The sequence below is a fragment of the Triticum urartu genome, chromosome 7A (genome assembly GCF_056163025.1).
Source record: "Triticum urartu cultivar PI428250 chromosome 7A, HENAU_Tu73, whole genome shotgun sequence".
Classification (NCBI taxonomy): domain Eukaryota; kingdom Viridiplantae; phylum Streptophyta; class Magnoliopsida; order Poales; family Poaceae; genus Triticum; species Triticum urartu.
This window is the reverse complement of record NC_141879.1, coordinates 735469665-735492333: the sequence shown is the minus strand read 5'-3', so window position 1 is coordinate 735492333 and position 22669 is coordinate 735469665. Positions and strand designations below refer to the sequence as shown.

The 22669-nt window shown below is 44.8% G+C and overlaps 2 pseudogenes; both read left to right on the top strand.

Annotated features, from left to right (window-relative positions):
- Nucleotides 1-1786: 1786 nt before the first annotated feature.
- LOC125521358 (BTB/POZ and MATH domain-containing protein 2-like) lies at nt 1787-3227 on the top strand (annotated as a pseudogene).
- Nucleotides 3228-7623: 4396 nt separating this feature from the next.
- On the top strand, nt 7624-8294 carry LOC147962465 (uncharacterized; annotated as a pseudogene).
- Nucleotides 8295-22669: the final 14375 nt, after the last annotated feature.

Here is a 22669-nt window from a genome sequence, read left to right as displayed (position 1 = left end):
TGGGGTGCCTTCAAATCTTCACAAATTTTTGCAAAAATGGAATGTGAGCTCGAGAGGAAGATGAAGAAAACAGAGGAGAGGGGAAAGGGGAAGAACAGAGCAGTCGGGCTCGACGAAGGGGTTTATATAGGATGACCATTAGTACCGGTTAGTTATACGAACCAGGACTAAAGGTGCATCTCTAGTCCCGGTTCATATAACCAACCGGTACTAAAGGTGCTGGTGGTGCCCCAACCTGACACAAGCCTACCACCACGTCTTTAGTATCGGTTTGTGGCACGAACCAGTACTAATGGTTCGCCACGAACTGGTACTAACGATCGCCGCCCGCCTAGCCGTTGGAACCGGCACTAATGAGCACATTAGTGCCGGTTCAGTTACAAACCGGGACTAATGTGTTTCACGTAAGGTCGTTCTTCTACTAGTGGTACTCCCTCCATCTGGGTTTATTGCCCCCTCCCACTCGTGTTTCATGTTAATTTTTGACCATACATATGACGGACAGAATATGAGGTATATGTTACAGAAAGAATACTACCAGATTCATATTCAAAAGATAGTTTTCGACGGTATTAATTTTGGACATACAGTTCATATTTTATTAGTTTAAAGGGAAATTTGTGGTTGTACACCCGCTTATCTAACCATTTTTGCTTCACGACCTGTACATGTTGTCACTTTTATATGTCCAAAATAAAGCGGCACATGGACTTCACTCTTCACAGGTCAACAATGCATTCAAACTACAATGTGTGACCAAACACCAGATTGTTTGGTGCAACATAAATAGTTAATATAATACTCCCTCCATATCAAAATATAACATGTTTTTGTAGACTAGTTTAGCCTACAAAACTGACTTATATTTTGTTACAGAGGTAGGAGTAGTATTTCTTTACAAAAAAATCTCATTTTGTATATATAGATTGGACCCGAAAAACAATCCAAACATTCTTTCCAACAATGTAGTTCTAAAATTTTATTAACTGTGAAGTTTGCAGTCCATACGTTCATCATTTGCGAGGTGCAAAAAGAAGAGTTTTTCAAAGCAATGTTGGAGGGTATAGATAAGTGGGTGCAATGCGTCTATGTTTATAAAAACCACTCCCTAGTTACAATTTTGGTCAAAGTTTGACCTGTAATACAAGGGAGGCTAATAAATCCAGACAGAGGAAGTAGTTGCTAGAAACTGGTGAGGATTTTGTGCATTTACGGAACATATCGCAGGAGATATATGGTCGCCAGTTAATTTTGTCAGAATATTTATGTACAGATAAGTGGTCATTTATTGTATTAATTGTAATGGGATTGTTTGGCCTGGCGTTAAAATTATCTAAATATTTGCCGATTGCAATAGATAGCGCACAATTATTATCACGAGAAGGCAAGTTTTCAATCCTTTAAAACCCAACCACGCACATTAGCAGGAACAAACTACCCAGAGCGAGAAATACTGATCTCTCTCCCTAAGTTGGCTACCTTGTGAGCAACGAGATTCCATTTATCTCTACCAATCTTCGAAAGCCTGCCGGCCAGGATTTTGCTTTGGGATCCCTTCTACCGTTGGTCGTCATTCCACTGCGCTCTTGAACTCCAAGGTCCGTTATTCAATCCATAGCTAGTAGTAGCAGTAGACACAGTAGAGACTAGTAGTAGTACTACAAAGGTAGATGCATGCATGGTTCGTATAGATTTGTTTTTTTATGTGAGAAGTAGTATAAGTACAGTTTATAAGGACATTCATGGAGTTTTCCACGAAAATAAAAAGATGCATGGAGTTTTACCAATGGAAAAATTGTACGAATGGCTGTTCAGTTGGAATTGGTCTTCTTGCGGTGCCATTTTGTTTGTAGTAATTAATTGAGAGGAGCGCCATAGCAGACCAGAGGAACAACGTTCGTTTCCTCTGATGTTAGGAGTCAAAACATTCGGGTGGAGCTCTTTTTTGTGTGAAAGCCAGAGGAAAAGAGAGATAATGCTGCCCTGTGATGCAACTCTTGTTTGCTGCGGGAAGGTGAGTTTGGTCCATAACTTGTGTCCAGGCCGAGTAATGTATTGACAGTTCATCCTACAATAATTGAGTCACAACTTTGGACTGGTACATACATTTCTGTTATTGTAAAATAATGAAGCATATATGTGTGCTAATTAGATCTTGTGTGGAATTGCAGGCACTTGTATTGCACATGGACTTCGCAACTGCAGACTCGACCTGCATCTTCGCGGTTACTAACTATAGTTTCATCAAGGAAACTGGATTGGGCAATTTTCTAAGGTCCCATGCCTTCCAAGTTGGTGGGTATGACTGGTCAGTTAGATTCTACCCACAAGGAATCAATGCTGAAAGCCAAAACCACATCTCTATTCTTGGTGAGCTTATGAGCGAAAATGCAGAAGTCAGTGCAATATTTTGCTATCGTTTGATCTCCCCAGGAGGACAATGCACAGAGTGGACTCAAACCGGAGTGTTAAACTTATCTAGTGCAGAAGGAAAATATAGGATGGGAGGGTGGGAGAAGGTCACGGGGAAAACTTTGCTTGAAGCAGAATATGTGGAATTTGACCGCTTCTTGATTGAATTTTCCATCACTGTTATGAAAGATCCACTGGTGACTTGCAGTGACTTATTATCACCCCAAGTGAAGCTGCCGCCACCAGAACTGTCAACTGATTTTGCAGATCTTCTAGAGTCAAAAGAATGGGCGGACGTGACCTTCTGCGTCCAAGGTGAAGCATTTCCTGCACATAGGGTAGTGCTCGCGGCAAGGTCACAGGTGTTTAGGGCGCAGCTCTGTGGACCAATGATGGAGAAAGACGGGTCATCCGTAATCGTGGAAGATATGTTACCTGACGTTTTTAGGGCTCTCATACATTTTGTGTACACAGACTGCTTGGTGCTTCCTTTCGACGGTTTTGATGACGAGGACAGAAAAGAGATTGTACGCCACTTACTCGAGGCTGCGGATCGCTACGCAATTGAAAAGTTGAAGCTCATATGTGAGGCTACTCTTTGCAGCTGTCTTGATGTACAAACAGTGGCAACTACATATGCGCTAGCTGATCAACATCAGTGTAATGATCTCAAACAGGCTTGCCTCAAATTTATGGCATCTCCAACAATACTTGGTGAAGTAATGGCGAGCCAAGACTATGAAAACCTCAAGAGAAAGAGTTCTAGTACAGCATTGGAGATTTTAGAGAGCGTTTGTAAGCTCCCAAAGATCTAGTATGTGGGGTCTAGCTTGTCGTAGTGTGGCGACTGATACATCACACCTTTCCATTGTTTTTCTACTGGTTTTCTTAGTCATATGTTATGTTCATCATTTCTGTCGAATTTGAGTTACTCTATTCCAAGAAATAATGTATCAATTCGTGTTATGCAAGTGCATATCATTTCTTACTTTACAATAAACTGCAAGAATGACATGTGATTAAACTAACACGGCACCCCTATCTTCCCTTTTTCTGCAAACAAATATTTAGGCACATGTAGAATATGAGATGATTTACAGATTACACGTATCTTAAGGTGCGTTTGGCAACGATCTGGCTCCGAGCTCCGCCAACTCTGTGCCCGGAGCAACGCTAAACGCGAAAACTCTTGGAGTTGAACTCCTGGCTGCCATGATGGACGGAGTGTAAAATTTCAGGAGTTGGGGAAGCTGCCCTCGAGGAACTCGCAGAAGCTGGAGAGTTGGAGTTTGAGTGTTTTACAGCAAAACTGTCACCGCCAAGTGATATCGTGTGTACCAGTTCGCAGCGCTTGTCTCCCGAGCTCAGCTGCGACGGCAAGACTTGCTTAAATGGGACTAAATATCTGACCAGCTGAATGTGCCATCAGTGCTATATGTGTTTGTGGCCGACTCAAGCGACCCCAGCCAGAGGCTCTCCTGCCGAATAGATTTCAACTCCGATTATTTCAGAGAGGAGAAGCTAAAGATGGAATTTGCCGTCGATGAGAATTTTTCGGCTGGGGAGAGCTGCCGTTAATAATCATACAATTGATATAGTATATGTCAGGACATAGAATACAGCCAAGAGATTCTCAAAAAAAAAAAATGCATCCAAGATGAGATACGTAGGTATGTTGTTGGTGAATGTGAACAATGATATATACAATATTCCATCGACTCTTATTTAGCTAAACAATAGATAAAAAATCTATGTGATCGCCCAGTATAGAACAGGCCTACACATGATTTCCATAAAGCATCTTGCTGAAACAACATAAAAATAACATCACATGGTGATGGCGATGCGATATATAATATACACACGCAAGGCTTCCAATACAAGGATAGAGGGCGGCCGAACTACTGTCTTCTTTATATAATAGTTAGCCTTGCTACTAGCTTTCAGTGGTAATATGTGTTCAAGAAAAGTTCATGGGTGTAAAGTTATCGGCATTGTCCAACGAGTTTAAAGTTTAATTATCTTTTTAGTATTATTGTTGTTGATGGAGTTAGTTTGAATTTGGTTATTATTGTTGTCGATGGAGTCAATTGAATTATTATAGTCAAATTTTAAACTAAAGATGTGTGGTTGAAAGTTACTCTTACTAAGTTATATATAGTTTATGTAGCACATACACACACACACACACACACACACACACACACACACACATATATGATATTAGGACATAAGGGCCCATGTCTTCGAGTTTGCCTAGGGCCTCCTGAAACACAGGGCTGGCCCTGCCCACATAGGGAATAGGTGCTTTGTATTGCCCAACCATACATATCTGAATCACTGCTAGAAATAATTTTAGCATTGGCCCCTCTACACTGACCAGCCTTGTTCTCTTGGCCATCTTATTCTTATTCCTTTTGTGGAGCAATCTGAACAACTCATGTCACATTTTTTTGGGAAAATAAGTGTATCTCCATCACAATTGTATGGTGAGATATTATTTTGTTCCAAGGGGATATCATTGCATAAATTTCTTCATAAAAAGGGAAGTACAATATATTCTACAAACTTGAGAAATATTGTGTGAGAAATAATTAAGTAATTATGTGTATACACAAGTGTGTCATTATTATGGCATATCATTGCTAACAAAAGTAGTGCGTGTAGTGGAGAGTTTATTGAGTTCAACAACCACAGCTCTAACTAGATAAATAATTTAATAAAAGCACGTAAGTTGTAGGCTAGATTGCATTTCAGTGGATTTAACATGATAATTCATATCCACAACAAATTGTTCTATTATTGTCGATGTTTACGGCAGTGGATTATAAAAAAAAGTTCCATGCAACACAACAAAAAGAAATCTAAAACCGAATTCTTAGTCTCCAATATTATAATGTAAGTTATGAGTAACTAGTTAGGATTGTGACGATCAACCTGACGAGGTAATTCACCATTGTGGAGGCCAAACTAAAGGCCAATGTAGGACCAAGCCCATGTATGCTAAGGACCCAGTCAAGAACAACAACAGGGGGGGTGGCGTCCTAGTCGAAGTGGACACCAGTCCGAAAACAATCGCTAGCCTGATTGCCAGTCAATCAGTACTCTCGTTAGTAGGTTTATCAGACGTCGGTTTTACAGCAGGCCAACGGCCAGGAGCAATTAAGGAGGCGTTGTGTGTGGATGTTCCACTAGGCATTAAACACAGGCGTTATATGCAGCCTCCACTAGTTGTTTAATATTTCAGTTACTATCTGTAATGGCAAGAAATTGTCGGTTTTTAGTAATGCCGTTATACAAAACATTTATAACCAGCCGTTGTAGCTTTAGTGTTGACGCACTCTATATAAGTGTCCTGGAGCACCTGGTTGATGATTTGCAACATTCTTAATCACACCTTACGCAAGAGAACAACATCACAGACAGGAAGTAGGGTATTACCTCAACCGCAGAGGGCCTGACTTGTATACATCCTTGTGTACTTCCGTTGCCATGGAACGGATAGTAGTTTTGGGCAAGGAACATAGTGTATGGCAAAGGTTGGCCAACTGAGCTGAAATTGGCATGAAAATGATAGCCATAAGGCTCATACATGTATATAGTACTATTATCTGGGCCGTCGAATTGGCTTGATCGGTAGGTGCTTGAGCATTGAATGGGGTAGTGTGCGAGCTGTGAAAAACAAAGTATTCCCACTAGCGGCGTCCGTGAAGGACGTAGGAAGCGGTCGACACATATAGATACCCGTAAAGCCGACAGCAGTGGGCCAGCATGCAGGTGACTGGCCCTATTGGACAAGGGCCGCTAGTCCAGGATCGTAAGTCTAGCTGGACCATGGTCCAGGATTTTCCCTGTGAGACCACCTAAAAAGGAAAAATTGATTAACAACAAAAGGGCGATGTGTGTAAAATCCAGGGAGGGACCCTAGGTGGAAGATATCTAGTGATACAAAGGCTTAGGTGCTACCATGATACGGAGTCCAGGGACCAGTTGGATCTGAGATCCGACGGTTCTCGGAGTTCTTGAACATTTAACAAAAAAGCTATTCAATGTTTCAACACTACGCACAGTTATAATAGCTCTTAAGATGCCGTCGTATCTGAGATCCAATGACCCAGAAAGTTGCATCATGGTAGCACCTAAAATTTGGTATCACCTGAAATTTCTCCGGACCCTAGGGGATGGAGGGGAGGCGATTGGATAGGCGATGGCAACCGCCATGGGCGTGCCCCGGAGATTGCAGGTTTGTCCCTCGCTGTCCTCAAAACATTACTTCCGCCGGCGCCCCCGTCCTTTGCCACCAAGCAGCCGTCGTGCATTGGCGGCGGAGGGACTAGGTTCTATGCGCCGGGCATGAACATGCACCCTCGTTCGTGAGCCGGATGTGCTTTTTTCGGTGTTTGCTTTCGCGTGCAGGTTGCCAATCGTTAACAGTGGGCCGAGGACAGTAGAGACGGCGCTCTGCAGAGATCCAAAAACGCCTCAGTGGATTAAAAGGTATTTTGCGTATCTGTTTTACATGGTCTGGCATTTGCTGCTGACTATCAGAAATTGCGTTTAGTTCTGTATATGGATGAAAAATTGTTCGTTTGGGGTGGTGATAGCAGTAGGTTCTTTTGCTGACCAAGGCGCTGGATAAGTGGTTCATGTGGGAGACATCAATTAAGTAGCGGATCGATTTGTTCCGACTGGTCGTTTTGTCAGTTTAACCATGAGTAGCTAGAAATTCCCTTCATCTGCATAACTACCAAGAAAATAAAATTTAGTTTTCCCCCTGAAAGTGCAGTCCAGCATAATCTGTTGGGAAAAGCATGTGTGTGACGATGGGACGGATGTCGCCAATGGGAGTTAGAGGGTTTTGTTGGCAATAAGCCATGCCCGAGCGATGACGACTAGCGTCGGGTGCGCCAGGTGCGGTCTATGCAGGGCGCGTGTGTGTAGCGTGTGTGTGCGCATGTGCATGGTGTGAGCCAAGAGTTTGTGCTCTGGTGGAAACACAATGTACGAGCGGCGGGCTGTACGAGCAGCAGGCGTTCGTCCCCAGGAATCCATCTATGTCCACCGTGTCCTCCCCTACTTCTTTCTTTCTTCTTCCTTGGTTTGAGCCAGAGAGAGAGAGCAAGAGTTAGTCTAGGGCTGCAACAACAATTGGTATTCAGAGTCACAAGGTTCGAGGGGCGGCAATGGCTCGCGGTGGCGTGCGCGGCCGACATGGAGGCATCGGCTGCGGCGCGCGGCGAGTGCGTGGCGACGGCGACGCACGGCGAGTCCGCGGCTGTGCGGTGTGATGTCGTGCGCGCGAAGAGTACAGTGGTCGCGGAGACGAAGAGGTCGCGGAGGACCTGCATGATGGCGCAGAGGTCGCGGCGGCTCTGCACGACAACCGTGGAGGCGCTTGGCACGGAGCCGTGGCGGCCGCGGTGGACCTACGTGGTGGCGCAGAGCCTGCGGTGGCGCGGCGTGACGGCATGGAGGTGGTGCGCTGTGGTTGAGGCCGCAGCGGTGCAGGGCAATAAGCTGCGGCGGCGAGCCGGGCGCGACCGGTGCGTGTTATGGGGGCGCACTAGACGCGTCGGGCGCGTCGGGACGGCGGGCGCGTGTACGAGCGTGCGGTTGACATTGGGAGGAGGCGTATGTCGCCGTGGTGCTCGAGTCCGTGCTCGAGTTCGGCTACATCCTTCCGGCGTTTGTCGCTGGCGGCTGCCATGGCGGACGCGGAGGCGGCACGCGGTGAGGGTCTGGTACGGTCGGGCTCATCGGGCGCGTCGGGTGCGCGCGGGACGTGCGGGACGCACTGGTGCGGTCAGGCTCATCAGGCGCGTTGGGTGCGCGTGGGACGTGCGGGGCGCAAAGGGACGTCAGGCGTGTGTCGCCGGCGGAGAAGGAGCTCGGCGTATGTCGCTGGGGTCGTGACGGAGCACGGTGCGACCGACGTCGATGCGTCGGGTCGGGTCCGTGGGCTGGGTCACAGCCATGACGGCGACAATAATAGGAGCTGCAACAACTTCGACGATGACAAGGTCATGGCTTAGGGGATGAGTGTTGGCAATAAGCTATGCCTGAGCGATGACGACTAGTGTTGGGTGCGCCAGGTGCGGTCTATGCAGGACGTGTGTGTAGCGTGTGTGTGCGCCTGTGCGTGGTGTGAGCCAAGAGCACAATGTACGAGCGGCGGGCTGTATGAGCAGCAGGCGTTCGCCCCCAGGAATCCATCTATGTCCACCGTGTCCTCCCCTACTTTTTTCTTTCTTCTTCCTTGGTTTGAGCCAGAGAGAGAGCAAGAGTTAGTCTGGGGCTGCAACAACAGGTTTGTAAGTGCTCTCCAAAAAAATCACGATCAATAATGTTGTTGAATTGGGGCATATTTTTCCCTTGGTGTGCGCTCTTCTGAGGCAAAGAAAACTCTAGCTCGTGCGCGTGCATCGGCTTGGCTGCAAATAAATCTGTGTTCGCTCTGATGGTGTAGTGTTATAAATTCAGGCCAATATTAAACTTCAAACTGATGCTCTGTCGCACCTCCCTTGTTGACGTTTCCCTGAAAAAGGCATCTTGGGACATTTGTTGGGTCTGCTTTTATTGCAGGGTTCGCATGGGAGCGAATCCAAGCGAGTGCACGTCGTGCCTGCGAGGATGGGGGCTCTCGAGAAGTCCAAACAGGGTTTCGCAGAAGGAGACGGATACGAAGTAGTTAATCCGGAATTGTCAGTTTTTGCCCAGTTTTTCGTTAATTTACTGGGCAATTCTTTTCTTCTTAGTTAAGCCCTCATTTAAGAACAAAAACAGGAATTGGGCACAATGTTTGACTCATTGACTGAGGCATACGATTTTTACAATTTGTATTCCTAGGAACACGGGTTCAGCATAAGGTACAGGAAGAGCCGGTTGAATCGTCAGGAGAAACAGAAGACCATGCAGGTGATTGTTTGCGGCTGCTCGGTAAAAGGCAGATCTGCTTGCCCTGCTTCTTCTTTTTGATCTGCTCCAGACTTTTTGTGATGCTAAAATTGTTCTTGGAAATGTTGTGGACCAAGGGAAGCCCTTGCGCGAGAATACAAGGTCTTGTCGTTGCGAGTTCCCCGCGATGATTAGGCTGCTAAGGACTTCAGATAATGGGTGGTACATAACGAAGCATCGGGTGAAGCATAACCAAGTCATGACCCCAAACCAATGTTGAGGATATCACTTATCGTTAGTGTGTCGGTCGGCTGGAGATTACAGATTAATCAGAAATCAGACAATTAATCGATTTTATCAATTGGCTATTAATCGGTCAGTTTATGCTTGCAACTCTCTGGTTCATGGAACTAATAAGGTAAAAATGGAAACAATCATCAGTGTGTTCTAACCATTTAATTATGACAACACTATTTCAATACATAACTTCATATTACATGTCAAAAAAGGAGTTAATGACAAATAAAATTGGACAACACAACAACGCATGTCCTGTGGAATGAGGAATGAAGAGTGATATGCGGAAGGCTAGTGACAGGGAGACCCTATTTTGGTGTTTTTGCCATGGGGCCCGGCCGATTAATCGCTTGTCAGGGCGATAAATTGGCACAAATGTTAAATAACAAAGATATGTTGTAATCTTAGCGGTCACACACCGATAAGTGATAAATCAAATCAATTAATCGAATGATATTTTTGAATATTGATCCAAACTGTAGGGAGATCTTGCACTGGCCATCACACAAACACATTGACGTGTACATAAAGGGCCTGCTCCGGAGCCTACCGAAGAACATCATCAACATAAGCAAAGTGTACAACATAATTGGAGGGGTCTTCGGGACTGTTGAGGATGTGCCCTTAACGAAACAAGGTCTCCAAAGTCGGGACTTTGTTTTTTTTAAGTTTTTGATGAAATTGGTGCGAAGAACCCCCAATTCTTTGTTTAGGGTGGGGGCAGATGCTTCTAGTAGGATAAGAAATTTGATGTGGACAACAGGGGCTAGTAGGTTGAAGTTTTTGTGATGTTGTGACGTTCAGTACCACACATACGACATGCCTTTTAGCTTGCTTGGTGGGGTTAACAACCATTTCGAGAGCATACTGCTAGGAAGAATGTTGCATAGTGATAAACAGGAAAGCTTCAAAAGTTGTCGTTTCGGATATAGTCATGTGTTCTCCCGTTGGGATCTCGGGTGACGGGTTTTACCTAAGAACACGTTGGCAGACACGGTGTATCGATGGTGCAAGTGTCACGTCTTAATAAGAAAGCAAAAGGAAGTTTGGAAGCTCTGTTTGGCAACCCCACCATGCTCCTCTCCTTCCACAGGGCGGAACAAGTGCTACAATAGTACGGGCTGAGGGAGTCCAGGACTAAGGGGTCCTCTGGTGTCCGGGCTATTTGTTATGGGCTGAACTTATGGGCCGTGAAGATATAAGGGAGAAGACCTTTCCCCGTGTCCGGATGGGACTCTCCTTCGCGTGGATGGCAAGCCAAGCGTTCAGATGTATTATTTCCTTTCTCCATAAACCGACTCTGTACAACCTCAGACCCCTCCGGTGTCTATATAAACCGGAGGGTTTAGTCTATAGGGGCCAAGACAAATCACATAGACTAGACATCTAGGGTCTAGCCATTGCGACCTCGAGGTAGATCAACTCTTATAACCCCTATACTCATCAAATACAATCAAGCAGGACGTAGGGTTTTACCTCCATTAAGAGGGCCCGAACCTGGGTAAACATTGTGTCACCCTCGTCTCCTGTTTCCTTCGATCCACAGACGCACAGTTCAGGACCCCCTACCCGAGATCGGCCGGTTTTGATACCGACATTGGTGCTTCCATTGGGAGTTCCACTTTGCCGTCAACAGAGGATGGATGGCTCGTTCGATCATCATCAATGATGCCGTTTTCGGGGAAGTTTTCCTCCCCGGCCAGATTTTTGTGTTTGGCGGCTTCGTTCTGCGTGCCAACTCAATTGGACACCTCAAACATATTGACAGCTACGCCCCTGGTCATCAGATCAGTTTCAGGAACATAAACCATGTCGCTGATATCCGAGGAGATTTGATCTTCGGAGGGTTCGCGGCCCCGATCACCACTCTGGCCTTAGATCCGGAGCAAATTGCCAGGTCCAAACATGGGAGTTTGAAGCCCGCCGGACTCTCAGCTATGAAACTCATAATCGGGGATCTGGAGCTGACTTTGTCTTCGGCTAGCCCGGAGTCAGGATGGGTCCCCCCCGTTATGGAAAGACCAGACTCTCCCCCGGATTCTAACTCCGAACTGTTGAAGCCCACGCTCAGCAAGCATGGCCAAGAGGCCTTTGCCCTGGCCAGCCCCGCGGACTCTCGTTTCCCTGTCCAACCCTCGGTCTTAAACGAGGCTCTAGACTTGATGCGGTCCCTCGCCATCACAGAGGAATCACCTCCGAACTATGTCGAGCCCGGACTAGGGGCTGAAAACAGGGAATTTTACGTCCCACCCACCACCCACTTCATAGCCACTATTGAGGACTTAACCGATATGCTGGATTACACCTCCGAAGACATCGACGGCTTGGACGGCGATGCCGGAGACGCACAAGGCTGAGACCCGCTGTTTACCAGACGTTGGACGACCACCTCCACATACGACGTGTACATGGTGGACACACCCAAGGAGGATGACGGTGCTGGCAGCAAAGATCCGGGGGAGGAAAAGCCCGATGAGGCACTGCTGAAGTGTCGACAGCGACGCCGCTCAAAATCGCGTCGTGGCAAATACAATAATACTGGTACCGGATACGATAACACTCCAGAGGACATCGAAGACCCTGAAGCCCCCGTCGAGCCCACATCCGAACAGTATGATGTGGAGGAGAGGCAAGTTAACCCCGACGATACAGTCAGGAACGAGGATTCGGAAGATAGTAACTATCTACCACTCTCCGAGGACGACATTAGCCTCGGCAACGAAGATTTCATCGTACCAGCGGAACCCCTCGAGCAGGAGCGCTTTAAGCGCCAACTAATCACCACAGCAAGAAGCCTAAAAAAAGCAGCAGCAGCGGCTCCAAGCTGAACATGATACACTCAACGACGGATGGACTCAGGTCCTAGCTGCCGAAGAATATGGACTTCAACACCCAACAAAAACTTATCCGAAGCGTCGGCTACTGCCACAATTCGATGACGAGGCTGTCAAGCCAATCCTATCGAAAGATGATCGCGCTGATGAACCAGACCGGCCTCCACGTGGGCGAGACAAAGAGGCCACCCACGCCGAACACCAACCCGCACCACCTCGCCGTACGGGCAGAGAGACATCGGCTCCAGGATACACCTACGACTTACGACAAGACCTAAATAATAGAGCAGGACAAACAAGATCAATCTACAGATCAAGGCGACGCGCCCCAACACGAGAAGACGACTGTCATGCTTGGCCTGACAGGCATAACCTCACCAGGGCCAAAAACCGCATACAGAGTTCATCCGAACATCATCTTCACGTCGCTCGATACAGAGGCCCCGCACACCCCTTATGCTTCACTAATGAGGTCATGGAGCACCAGTTCCTAGAAGGGTTTAAACCCGTGAACATTGAATCATACGATGGAATGATAGATCCCACGGTATGGATTGATGATTTTCTTCTCCATATCCACATGGCCTGTGGGGACGATCTCCACGCCATCAAGTACCTTCCCTTGAAAATGAAAGTACCAGCACAGCACTCGCTAAACAGCCTCCTAGAGAATTCAATTGGTAGCTGGGAAGACCTGGAGGATGCCTTTAGAGACAACTTCCAAGGTACCTACGTCTGGCCTCCGGACGCCGATGACCTTATTCACATAGTCCAGCAACCCAGAGAGTAAGCTCAGAAACGCTGGACCATGTTCTTAACTAAAAAGAACCAAATTGTTGATTGTCCGGATGCCGAAGCCCTCGTGGCCTTTAAACACAGCATCAGTGACGAGTGGCTTACCCGACACCTCGACCCAGAAAAACCGAAGTCCATGGCAGCCCTCACCGCACTTATGACCCACTTTTGTGTGGGTGAAGATAGCTGGCTAGCTCGTAAAAGCAACAACACCAGTGACACTGGCACCTCCGAAGCCAGAGATGGCAACGGCAGGCTGATACGTCCATTTTGCATCATGCTTTTATATCGATATTTAATGCATTATGGGATGTTATTACACATTATGTCACAATACTTATGCCTACTCTCTATTATTTTACAAGGTTTACATGAAGAGGGGGAATGCTGGCAGCTGGAATTGTGGGCTGGAAAAGGAGAAAATATTAGAGACCTATTCTGCACATCTCCAAAAGTCCTGAAACTTCACGGGAGCACGTTTCACAATATATAAAAAATATTGGGCGAAAGAAGTACCAGAGGGGGCCACCCACCATCCACAAGGGTGGGGGCGCGCCCTACCCCCTGGGCGCGCCCCCTACCTCGTGGGCCCCCTGGCAGCACTCTGATGCCTATCTTTGGCTATATGGAGTCTTTCGTCGAGGAAAAAATCGTAAGCAAGCTCACAGGATGAAACTCCTCCACCACGAGGCGAAACCTTGGAGGAACCAATCTAGGGCTTCGACGGAGCTATTCTACCGGGGATACTTCCCTCCGGGAGGGGGAAATCATCACCATCGATCCTCTCAATGGGAGGGGGTCAATCTCCATCAACATCTTCACCAACACCATCTCCTCTCAAACCCTAGTTCATCTCTTGTATCCAATCTTTGCCCCAAAGCCTCATATTGGTACCCGTGGGTTGCTAGTAGTGTTGATTACTCCTTGTAGTTGATGCTAGTTGGTTTACTTGGTGGAAGATCATATGTTCAGATCCATTATGCATATTAATACCTCCCTGATTATGAACATGAATATGTTTTTTGAGCAGTTCCGTTTCTTCCCGAGGACATGGGAGAAGTCTTGCTATAAGTAGTCATGTGAATTTGGTATTCGTTCGATATTTTGATGAGATGTATGTTGTCTTTCCTCTAGTGGTGTCATGTGAATGTCTACTACATGAAACTTCACCATTGTTTGGGCCTAGGGGAAGGCATTGAGAAGTAATAAGTAGATGATGGGTTGCTAGAGTGACAGAAGCTTAAACCCTAGTTTATGAGTTGCTTCGTAAGGGGTTGATTTGGATCCATATGTTTCATGCTATGGTTAGGTTTACCTTAATACTTTTGTTGTAGTTGCGAATGCTTGCAATAGGGGTTAATCATAAGTGGGATGCTTGTCCAAGTAAGGAAAGTACCCAAGCACCGGTCCACCCACATATCAAATTATCAAAGTACCGAACGCGAATCATATGAACGTGATGAATACTAGCTTGACGATAATTCCCATGTGTCCTCAGGAGCGCTTTCCTTTATATAAGAGTTTGTCCAGGCTTGTCCTTTGCTACAAAAAGGATTGGGCCATCTTGCTGCACCTTATTTACTTTTATTACTTGTTAGTCGTTACAAATTACCTTATCACAAAACTATCTGTTACCGATAATTTCAGTGCTTGCAGAGAATACCTCGCTGAAAACCGCTTATCATTTCCTTCTGCTATGATAGATCCCCCCTACTTGTGGGTCATCAAGACTCTTTTCTGGCGCCGTTGCCGGGGAGTGAAGCGCCTTTGGTAGGTGGACGTTGGTAAGGAAAAATTTATATAGTGTGCTGAAATTTACTGTCACTTGTTACTATGGAACATAATCCTTTGAGGGGCTTGTTCGGGGTATATTCACCCCGACCAGTAGAGCAAATAGTTGGTCCTCAACCTACTGAACCTACTGAAAATGTTTACTTTGAAATTCCTTTGGGTATGATAGAGAAACTGCTAGCTAATCCTTTCACAGGTGATGGAACATTACATCCCGATTTGCACCTAATCTATGTGGATGAAGTTTGTGGATTATTTAAGCTTGCAGGTATGCCTGAGGATGTTATCAAGAAGAAGGTCTTCCCTTTATATTTGAAGGGAAAGGCATTGACATGGTTTAGGCTATGTGATGATATGGGCTCATAGAACTACAACCGATTGAAATTGGAATTTCATCGGAAGTTTTATCTTATGCATCGTGTTCATCGTGATCGCAATTATATACATAATTTTTGGCCTCGCGAAGGAGAAAGCATCGCTCAAGCTTGGGGGAGGCTTAAGTCAATGTTATATTCATGCCCCAATCATGAGCTCTCAATAGAAATTATTATTCAAAATTTTTATGCTCGACTTTCTCTCGATAATCGCTCCATGCTCGATACTTCTTGTACTGCTTCTTTTATGTTGAAGACTATTGAATTCAAATGGGATTTATTGGAAAGAATTAAATGAAACTCTGAAGATTGGGAGCTCGACGAAGGTAAGGAGTCAGATATAACACCTAAGTTTGATTGTGTTAAATCCTTTATGGATACCGATGCTTTCCATGAATTTAGCACTAAATATGGACTTGACTCTGAGATAGTAGCTTCTTTCTGTGAATCCTTTGCTACTCATGTTGATCTCCCTAAGGAGAAGTGGTTTTAATATAATCCTCCCATTGAAGTAAAAGTAGATGCACCTAATAAAGTTGAAGAAAAGACTATCACTTATAATGATCATGTTGTTCCTACTGCTTATATTGAGAAACCACCTTTCCCTGTTAGAGTAAAGGATCATGCTAAAGCTTCAACTGTGGTTCATAAGAGTAATACTAGAACACCTACTCCCTCTGAACAAATTAAACTTGAACCTAGTATTGCTATGGTTAAAGATCTCTTAGCCGATAATATTGATGGGCATGTTATTTACTTCTGTGATGAAGCTGCAAGAATTGCTAGACCCGATACTAAAAATAAACATAGACCTGTTGTAGGCATGCCTATTATTTCTATTAAAATAGGAGATCATTGCTATCATGGCTTATGTGATATGGGTGGTAGTGCAAGTGCAATACCTCATTCCTTATATAAAGAAATTATGCATCATATTGCACCCGCTGAGATAGAGGAAATTGATGTTACAGTTAAGCTTGCCAATAGAGACACTATTTCACCAGTGGGGATTGTTAGAGATGTTGAAGTATTGTGTGGGAAAGTTAAATATCCTGCTGATTTTCGTGTTCTTGGTTCCCCACAAGATAACTTTTGTCCCATTATATTTGGTAGACCCTTCTTGAATACTGTTAATGCTAAGATAGACTGCAATAAGGATATTGTTTCTGTTGGTTTAGGGGATATATCTCATGAGTTTAATTTTGCTAAATTTCGTAGACAACCCCATGAAAAATAATTGCCTAGTAAAGATGAAATTATTGGTCTTGCTTCTATTGTCGTGCCTCCTAATGATCCTTTAGAACAATATTTGCTAGACCATGAAAATGATATGTTTATGGATGAAAAAAGGTAAATAGATGAAGTATTCTTTAAGCAGGGACCTATTTTGAAATACAACTTGCCTGTTGAAATTTTAGGGGATCCTCCTCCACCCAAGGGTGACCCCGTGTTTGAGCTTAAACCTTTACATGATAGTCTTAAGTATGCTTATCTTGATGAGAAAGAGATATATCCTGTTATTATTAGTGCTAACCTTTCAGAGCATGAAGAAAAGAAATTATTGAAAACTCTGAAGAAGCATCGTGCTGCTATTGGATATACTCTTGATGATTTTAAGAGCATTAGTCCCAGTCTATGCCAGCACAAAATAAAATTGGAGAAACACGCGAAACCGGTTGTTGATCACCAACGACGGTTAAATCCTAAGATGAAAGAAGTGGTAAGAAAAGAAATACTAAATCTTCTGGAGGCAGGTATAATTTATCCCATTGTTGATAGTCAGTGGGTAAGTCCTGTCCATTGTGTCCCTAAGAAGGGAGGTATTACTGTTGTTCCTAATGATAAAGATGAATTGATCCCACAAAGAATTGTTATAGGTTATAGAATTGTAATTGATTTCCACAAATTAAATAAAGCTACTAAAAAGGATCATTACCCTTTACCTTCTATTGATCAAATGCTAGAAAGACTGTCCAAACATCCACATTTTGGCTTTTAGATGGTTATTCTGGTTTCTCTCAAATACCTATGTCAAAAGAGGATCAAGAAAATACAACTTTTACTTGCCCTTTCGGGACCTTTGCTTATAGATGTATGCCTTTTGGTTTATGTAATGCACCTGCTAGCATTCAAAGATGTATGACTGCTATATTCTCTGACTTCTGTGAAAAGATTGTTGAGGTTTTCATGGATGAATAGTAATTTATTTTTGGAAAATTTTAAAAAAAATATCAAAATGTTTGAATATGATGATGCAGTATGTTCTTAAACGTTCGTGCTGGTCATTGGTATGCAAGACCAGTTTATTCGACTGGCCAGCACCCAATGGTCAAGTTTTTAGGTCGTGAGTTTGATTCTTCAACTTGTCTTTTTTTGGATTTATGCTCGTGCCTTACAAACACATGTCCTTTTGGTGCCTGCCAGTGGCTGGACCAAACGTGAAATATTGTGCGTCACATGTGCTATTTGACGATAAAAGAGTATGCTCTCTTTGCTATAATTGAAAGAAATTGTGGGCACAAACCAATAAAAGATAATATTTGAAGAAGTACCACCCGAGTGTGTGGCAGGAAGCCTAAGTAGGCAATGGCCGATATACGATTATCGCCCTTAGCAAAAACATGGCCGATACATAATTATCGCCCTGAGAAAAATAAATGGCCGATGGAGTGTTGATATCGTCCTTAGAACAAACACTATGCATATTATTTTTCAGCGTGCAAGCTTTGCCGAAAAACAGGGGGGCATGTGTTGACACCTGATTTTGGCAAGATACAGATTGCAATTAAGATGTTCTCGAGTGAACGGGTTTTTAGCATGAAAATATTCACGTCGCCGAGTGGAACCACTTTGATGTTTTGGTTATATTCATTCGACTTTATCTTACGGACCGAAACTATACTCCGAGTGGCATAATTCAATGTTCCGAGTGGTTTTTGGCCAATCACGTCTTCAAGATGACCTCGGATGAAGGAGCACTCTTAAGGAATTGTCTTCGTCTCGTCGAGGCAATCAATTTTGATATATAAATCATCTCAATCCGAGTTCATATGCAAAAGTTAGAGGCAATATACTGCAGACCAAACCTCAACGGAAATATGGCGCGAGGTGTCAGACACTTGTCTGATAGGTTGCGCGAGTAATTCGGCCATCAAGACGGCCTTTAATCAAAAAACCTTCAACATGAAAAAGTTTTGTCTTGTCGAGCCGATCGTTTTTCATATAAAATTTGTCTCAATCCGAGGTCGCATGCAACCTGGAGAGGCAAATCAAGATCAGGCTGTGTTTTCAGTCGGCAAATCCGAGTGAAAAGTTTACCATCCGAGTGAAAACCTACCGGTCGAGTAAAAGGTCGAGTGGAAAACTTATCGATCGAGTAAAAGATTGGCTTCCGAGTGAAAATATAGTAATCTGAGTGAAATTATCATCCGAGTGAAGTTATTCCGAGTGAAAAGATTACCATCGGAATGAAAACTTGACGTTCGAGTAAGATATTGCCTTCCGAGCGAAATATAGTCATCCGAGTGAAAGATTGTCTTCCGAGTGAAATTATAGGCATCCGAGTGAAATATTGTCTTCCGAGTGAAAGACTCCAACATCCGAGTTAAAAGGTCCAGTCGGATGAAAAACTCTAATATCCGAGTGGATGAGCTCGGATCCGAGTGAAACTGAAGATGTGCCCGGAAGGTAATTCAGATGACCTCGGATGGAAAAGTGATCAACACGAAGTTGTGCGCATCGTCAAAACGGTAAACTTTCATTTTGGAGTCATTATCATATGAGATAGTATACGGCCTGTAAGTTCACTATGAGACTCGGATAATCCAGTCCGTTACATGACCGAGTCCGACTGGATATTAAAGATGGCTTCATAGAATATTCAAGATGGTCTTATTTGGAAAAGTGTTCAACATAAGGATTGTTCGTCTCGTCGAGGGGCACAAGGTTCATATTTGGGCCATCTTGATCGGAGGTCATATGCAAGCTCGGCGGCCCGCGCAAGGAGGAAGACAGAAGTTGGGCCAGATTCAGACTGAATCCGAGTTGGAATAGAACTAGGACTCTAGGACGTGAATTGATGTAATTTTTTGTAAGGAAAGCCTAGATGAATCCTTTGCTTGTACGGGAAGTCCAGCCGCCTCTTATATATGTTGGGGGTCATGGCCGATTGAACAACACACAATCGAACAAATCAATATACTACTTTTTCATCTACGTTTTATCTCTCCACCGTTTTTCTATCTCGTTCTTCGTTGTTCTTCGTTTTTGAGAGCTGCGAACCCCTAGGCTCTAGGGGCGAGCGAATCGACCTAGGGCAGCCCATAGGCGCCGCACTCCCTGATGGGGTCCCTCCCGGGGGTGTGGGGTTTTCGGGTCTGCAAAAGCGTCTGTCGACTGTCTTGCTTATCGCACTGTCGGTCGGGTCTCCTTCGACATGAGCTGCGGTGCATCACCCCCGGCGTCAAGGGTACACGTGACGTGTTCGTGTGTCAACATGGGCCTTTAGTTGGGCCGGCCCATTTAAACTTGTTGGGCCGTGCCACGTGTCGACGTATCATAGGCGCCTTCTGTCCAGTGAGTGGATGACATCTGTCCCGACGATGAGCCGACACGTGTTTCCTCTAGCCAATGATGATTTTACACGTGGAAAATCCCCATTTGTCGGGGCTGTTAACGGGTTATCGGATCCAAAACCCGACCCGATAGCTTAACGGCATTCCATTACGGTGGATGTCATGTGTCGGTCACCCTTGACGAAAGCACTTCTGTGACGCGCGATTTATCGTCATGGAAGTGGACACTTCCATGATGATAATTTTGGTAATGTCATGGAACACTTCTATGACAGCACAGGTATGACTATCTTGATTGTGTCATAAATTTGTCATGGATGTACATGCATGACAAAAAAAAGTGACCTACTGTGACAGACATGTATCATCATGGAAGTGTATTTTTTTGTAGTGAGTGCAAGTTCTCTCAACAATAATAACATAATTGGATCACATAACTATCCCTCAACATGCAACAAAGAGTCACTCCAAAGTCACTAATAGCGGAGAACAAACGAAGAGATTATGGTAGGGTATGAAACCACCTCAAAGTTATTCTTTCCAATCAATCCGTTGGGCTATTCCTATAAGTGTCACAAACAACCCTAGAGTTCGTACTAGAATAACACCTTAAGACACAAATCAACCAAAACTCTAATGTCACCTAGATACTCCAATGTCACCTCAAGTATTCGTGGGTATGATTATACGATATGCATCACACAATCTCAGATTCATCTATTCAACCAACACATAGAACCTCAAAGAGTGCCCCAAAGTTTCTACCGGAGAGTCAAGACGAAAACGTGTGCCAACCCGTATGCATAGGTTCATGGGCAGAACCCGCAAGTTGATCACGATAACATACATCGAGTGAATCAATAGAATACCCCATTGTCACCACGGGTATCCCACGCAAGACATACATCAAGTGTTCTCAAATCCTTAAAGACTCAATCCGATAAGATAACTTCAAAGGGAAAACTCAATCCATTACAAGAGAGTAGAGGGGGAGAAACATCATAAGATCCCACTATAATAGCAAAGCTCGTGATACATCAAGATCGTATCACCTCAAGACACGAGAGAGAGAGAGAGAGATCAAACACATAGCTACTGGTACATACCCTCAGCCCCGAGGGAGAACTACTCCCTCCTCGTCATGGAGAGCGCTGGGATGATGAAGATGGCCACCGGAGAGGGATTCCCCTTGCGGCAGGGTGCCGGAACGGGTCTAGATTGGTTTTCGATGGCTACGAAGGCTTGTGGCGGCGGAACTCCCGATCTATTCTTCTCCCCGAAGTTTTTAGGGTATATGGGTATATATGGGAGGAAGAAGTACGTCGGTGGACCTCTGGGCTGTCCACGAGGCAGGGGGCGCGCCCAGGGGGGTGGGCACGCCCCCCACCCTCGTCGGCAGCCCGGGACTCTCCTGGTCCATCTCCGGTACTCCGTGCACTTCTTTTGGTCCAAAATTAAGTTTCGTGAAGTTTCAGGTCAATTGGACTCCGTTTGATTTTCCTTTTCTGTGATACTCTAAAACAAGGAAAAAAACAGAAACTGGCACTGGGATCTGGGTTAATAGGTTAGTCCCAAAAATAATATAAAAGTGTAAAATAAAGCCCATAAGCATCCAAAACAGATAATATAATAGCATGGAACAATCAAAAATTATAGATACGTTGGAGACGTATCAGGACTCTCCTTTGCGTGGAAGGCAAGCTTGGCGATTCGGATATGTAGATCTCCTCCCTTTTAACCGACTCTGTGTAACCCTAGCCCCTCCGGTGTCTATATAAACCGGAGGGTTTTAGTCCGTAGTTCAACAACAATCATTCCTTAGGCTAGCTTCTAGGGTTTAGCCTCTCCGATCTCGTGGTAGATCAACTCTTGTAATACTCATATCATCAAGATCAATCAAGCAGGAAGTCGGGTATTACCTCCATCGTGAGGGCCTGAACCTGGGTAAACATTATGTCCCTTGCCTCCTGTTACCATCCGCCTTAGACGCACAATTCGGGACCCCCTGCCCGAGATCCGCCGGTTTTGTCACCGACAATAACCCACAAGTATAGGGGATCAATTGTAGCCTCTTTCGATAAGTAAGAGTGTCGAACCCAACGAGGAGCTAAAGGTAGAACAAATATTCCCTCAAGTTTTATCGACCACCGATACAACTCTACGTACGCTTGACGTTCGCTTTACCTAGAACAAGTATAAAACTAGAAGTACTTTGTAGGTGTTTTTGGATAGGTTTGCAAGATAATAAAGAGAGCGTAAATAAAAATTAGGGGCTTTTTAGATAAAGAAACAATAAAGTTAGTATAGAGAGTGTGGAAAAGTGGTGATAGGAGTTGCGAAATTGTCCCTAAGCAATTGACTACTTTACTAGACCGATAGCAAGTTTTATGTGGGAGAGGCCACTGCTAGCATGTCATCCCTGACTTGGAATTCTATGCACTTATGATTGGAACTATTAGCAAGCATCCGCAACTACTAACGTTCATTAAGGTAAAACCTAACCATAGCATTAATATATATTGGTCCCCCTTCAATCCCGTATGCATCAATTTCTATGCTAGGTTGAAGCTTCTGTCACTCATGCCCTCCAATACATAGTCCTATCAACATACAACTAACCATATGGTGTGATCCACGCGTGCGCTCATATGATGGGCACCAAAGGACAGCAACATAACCACAAGCAAATTAAACCAAT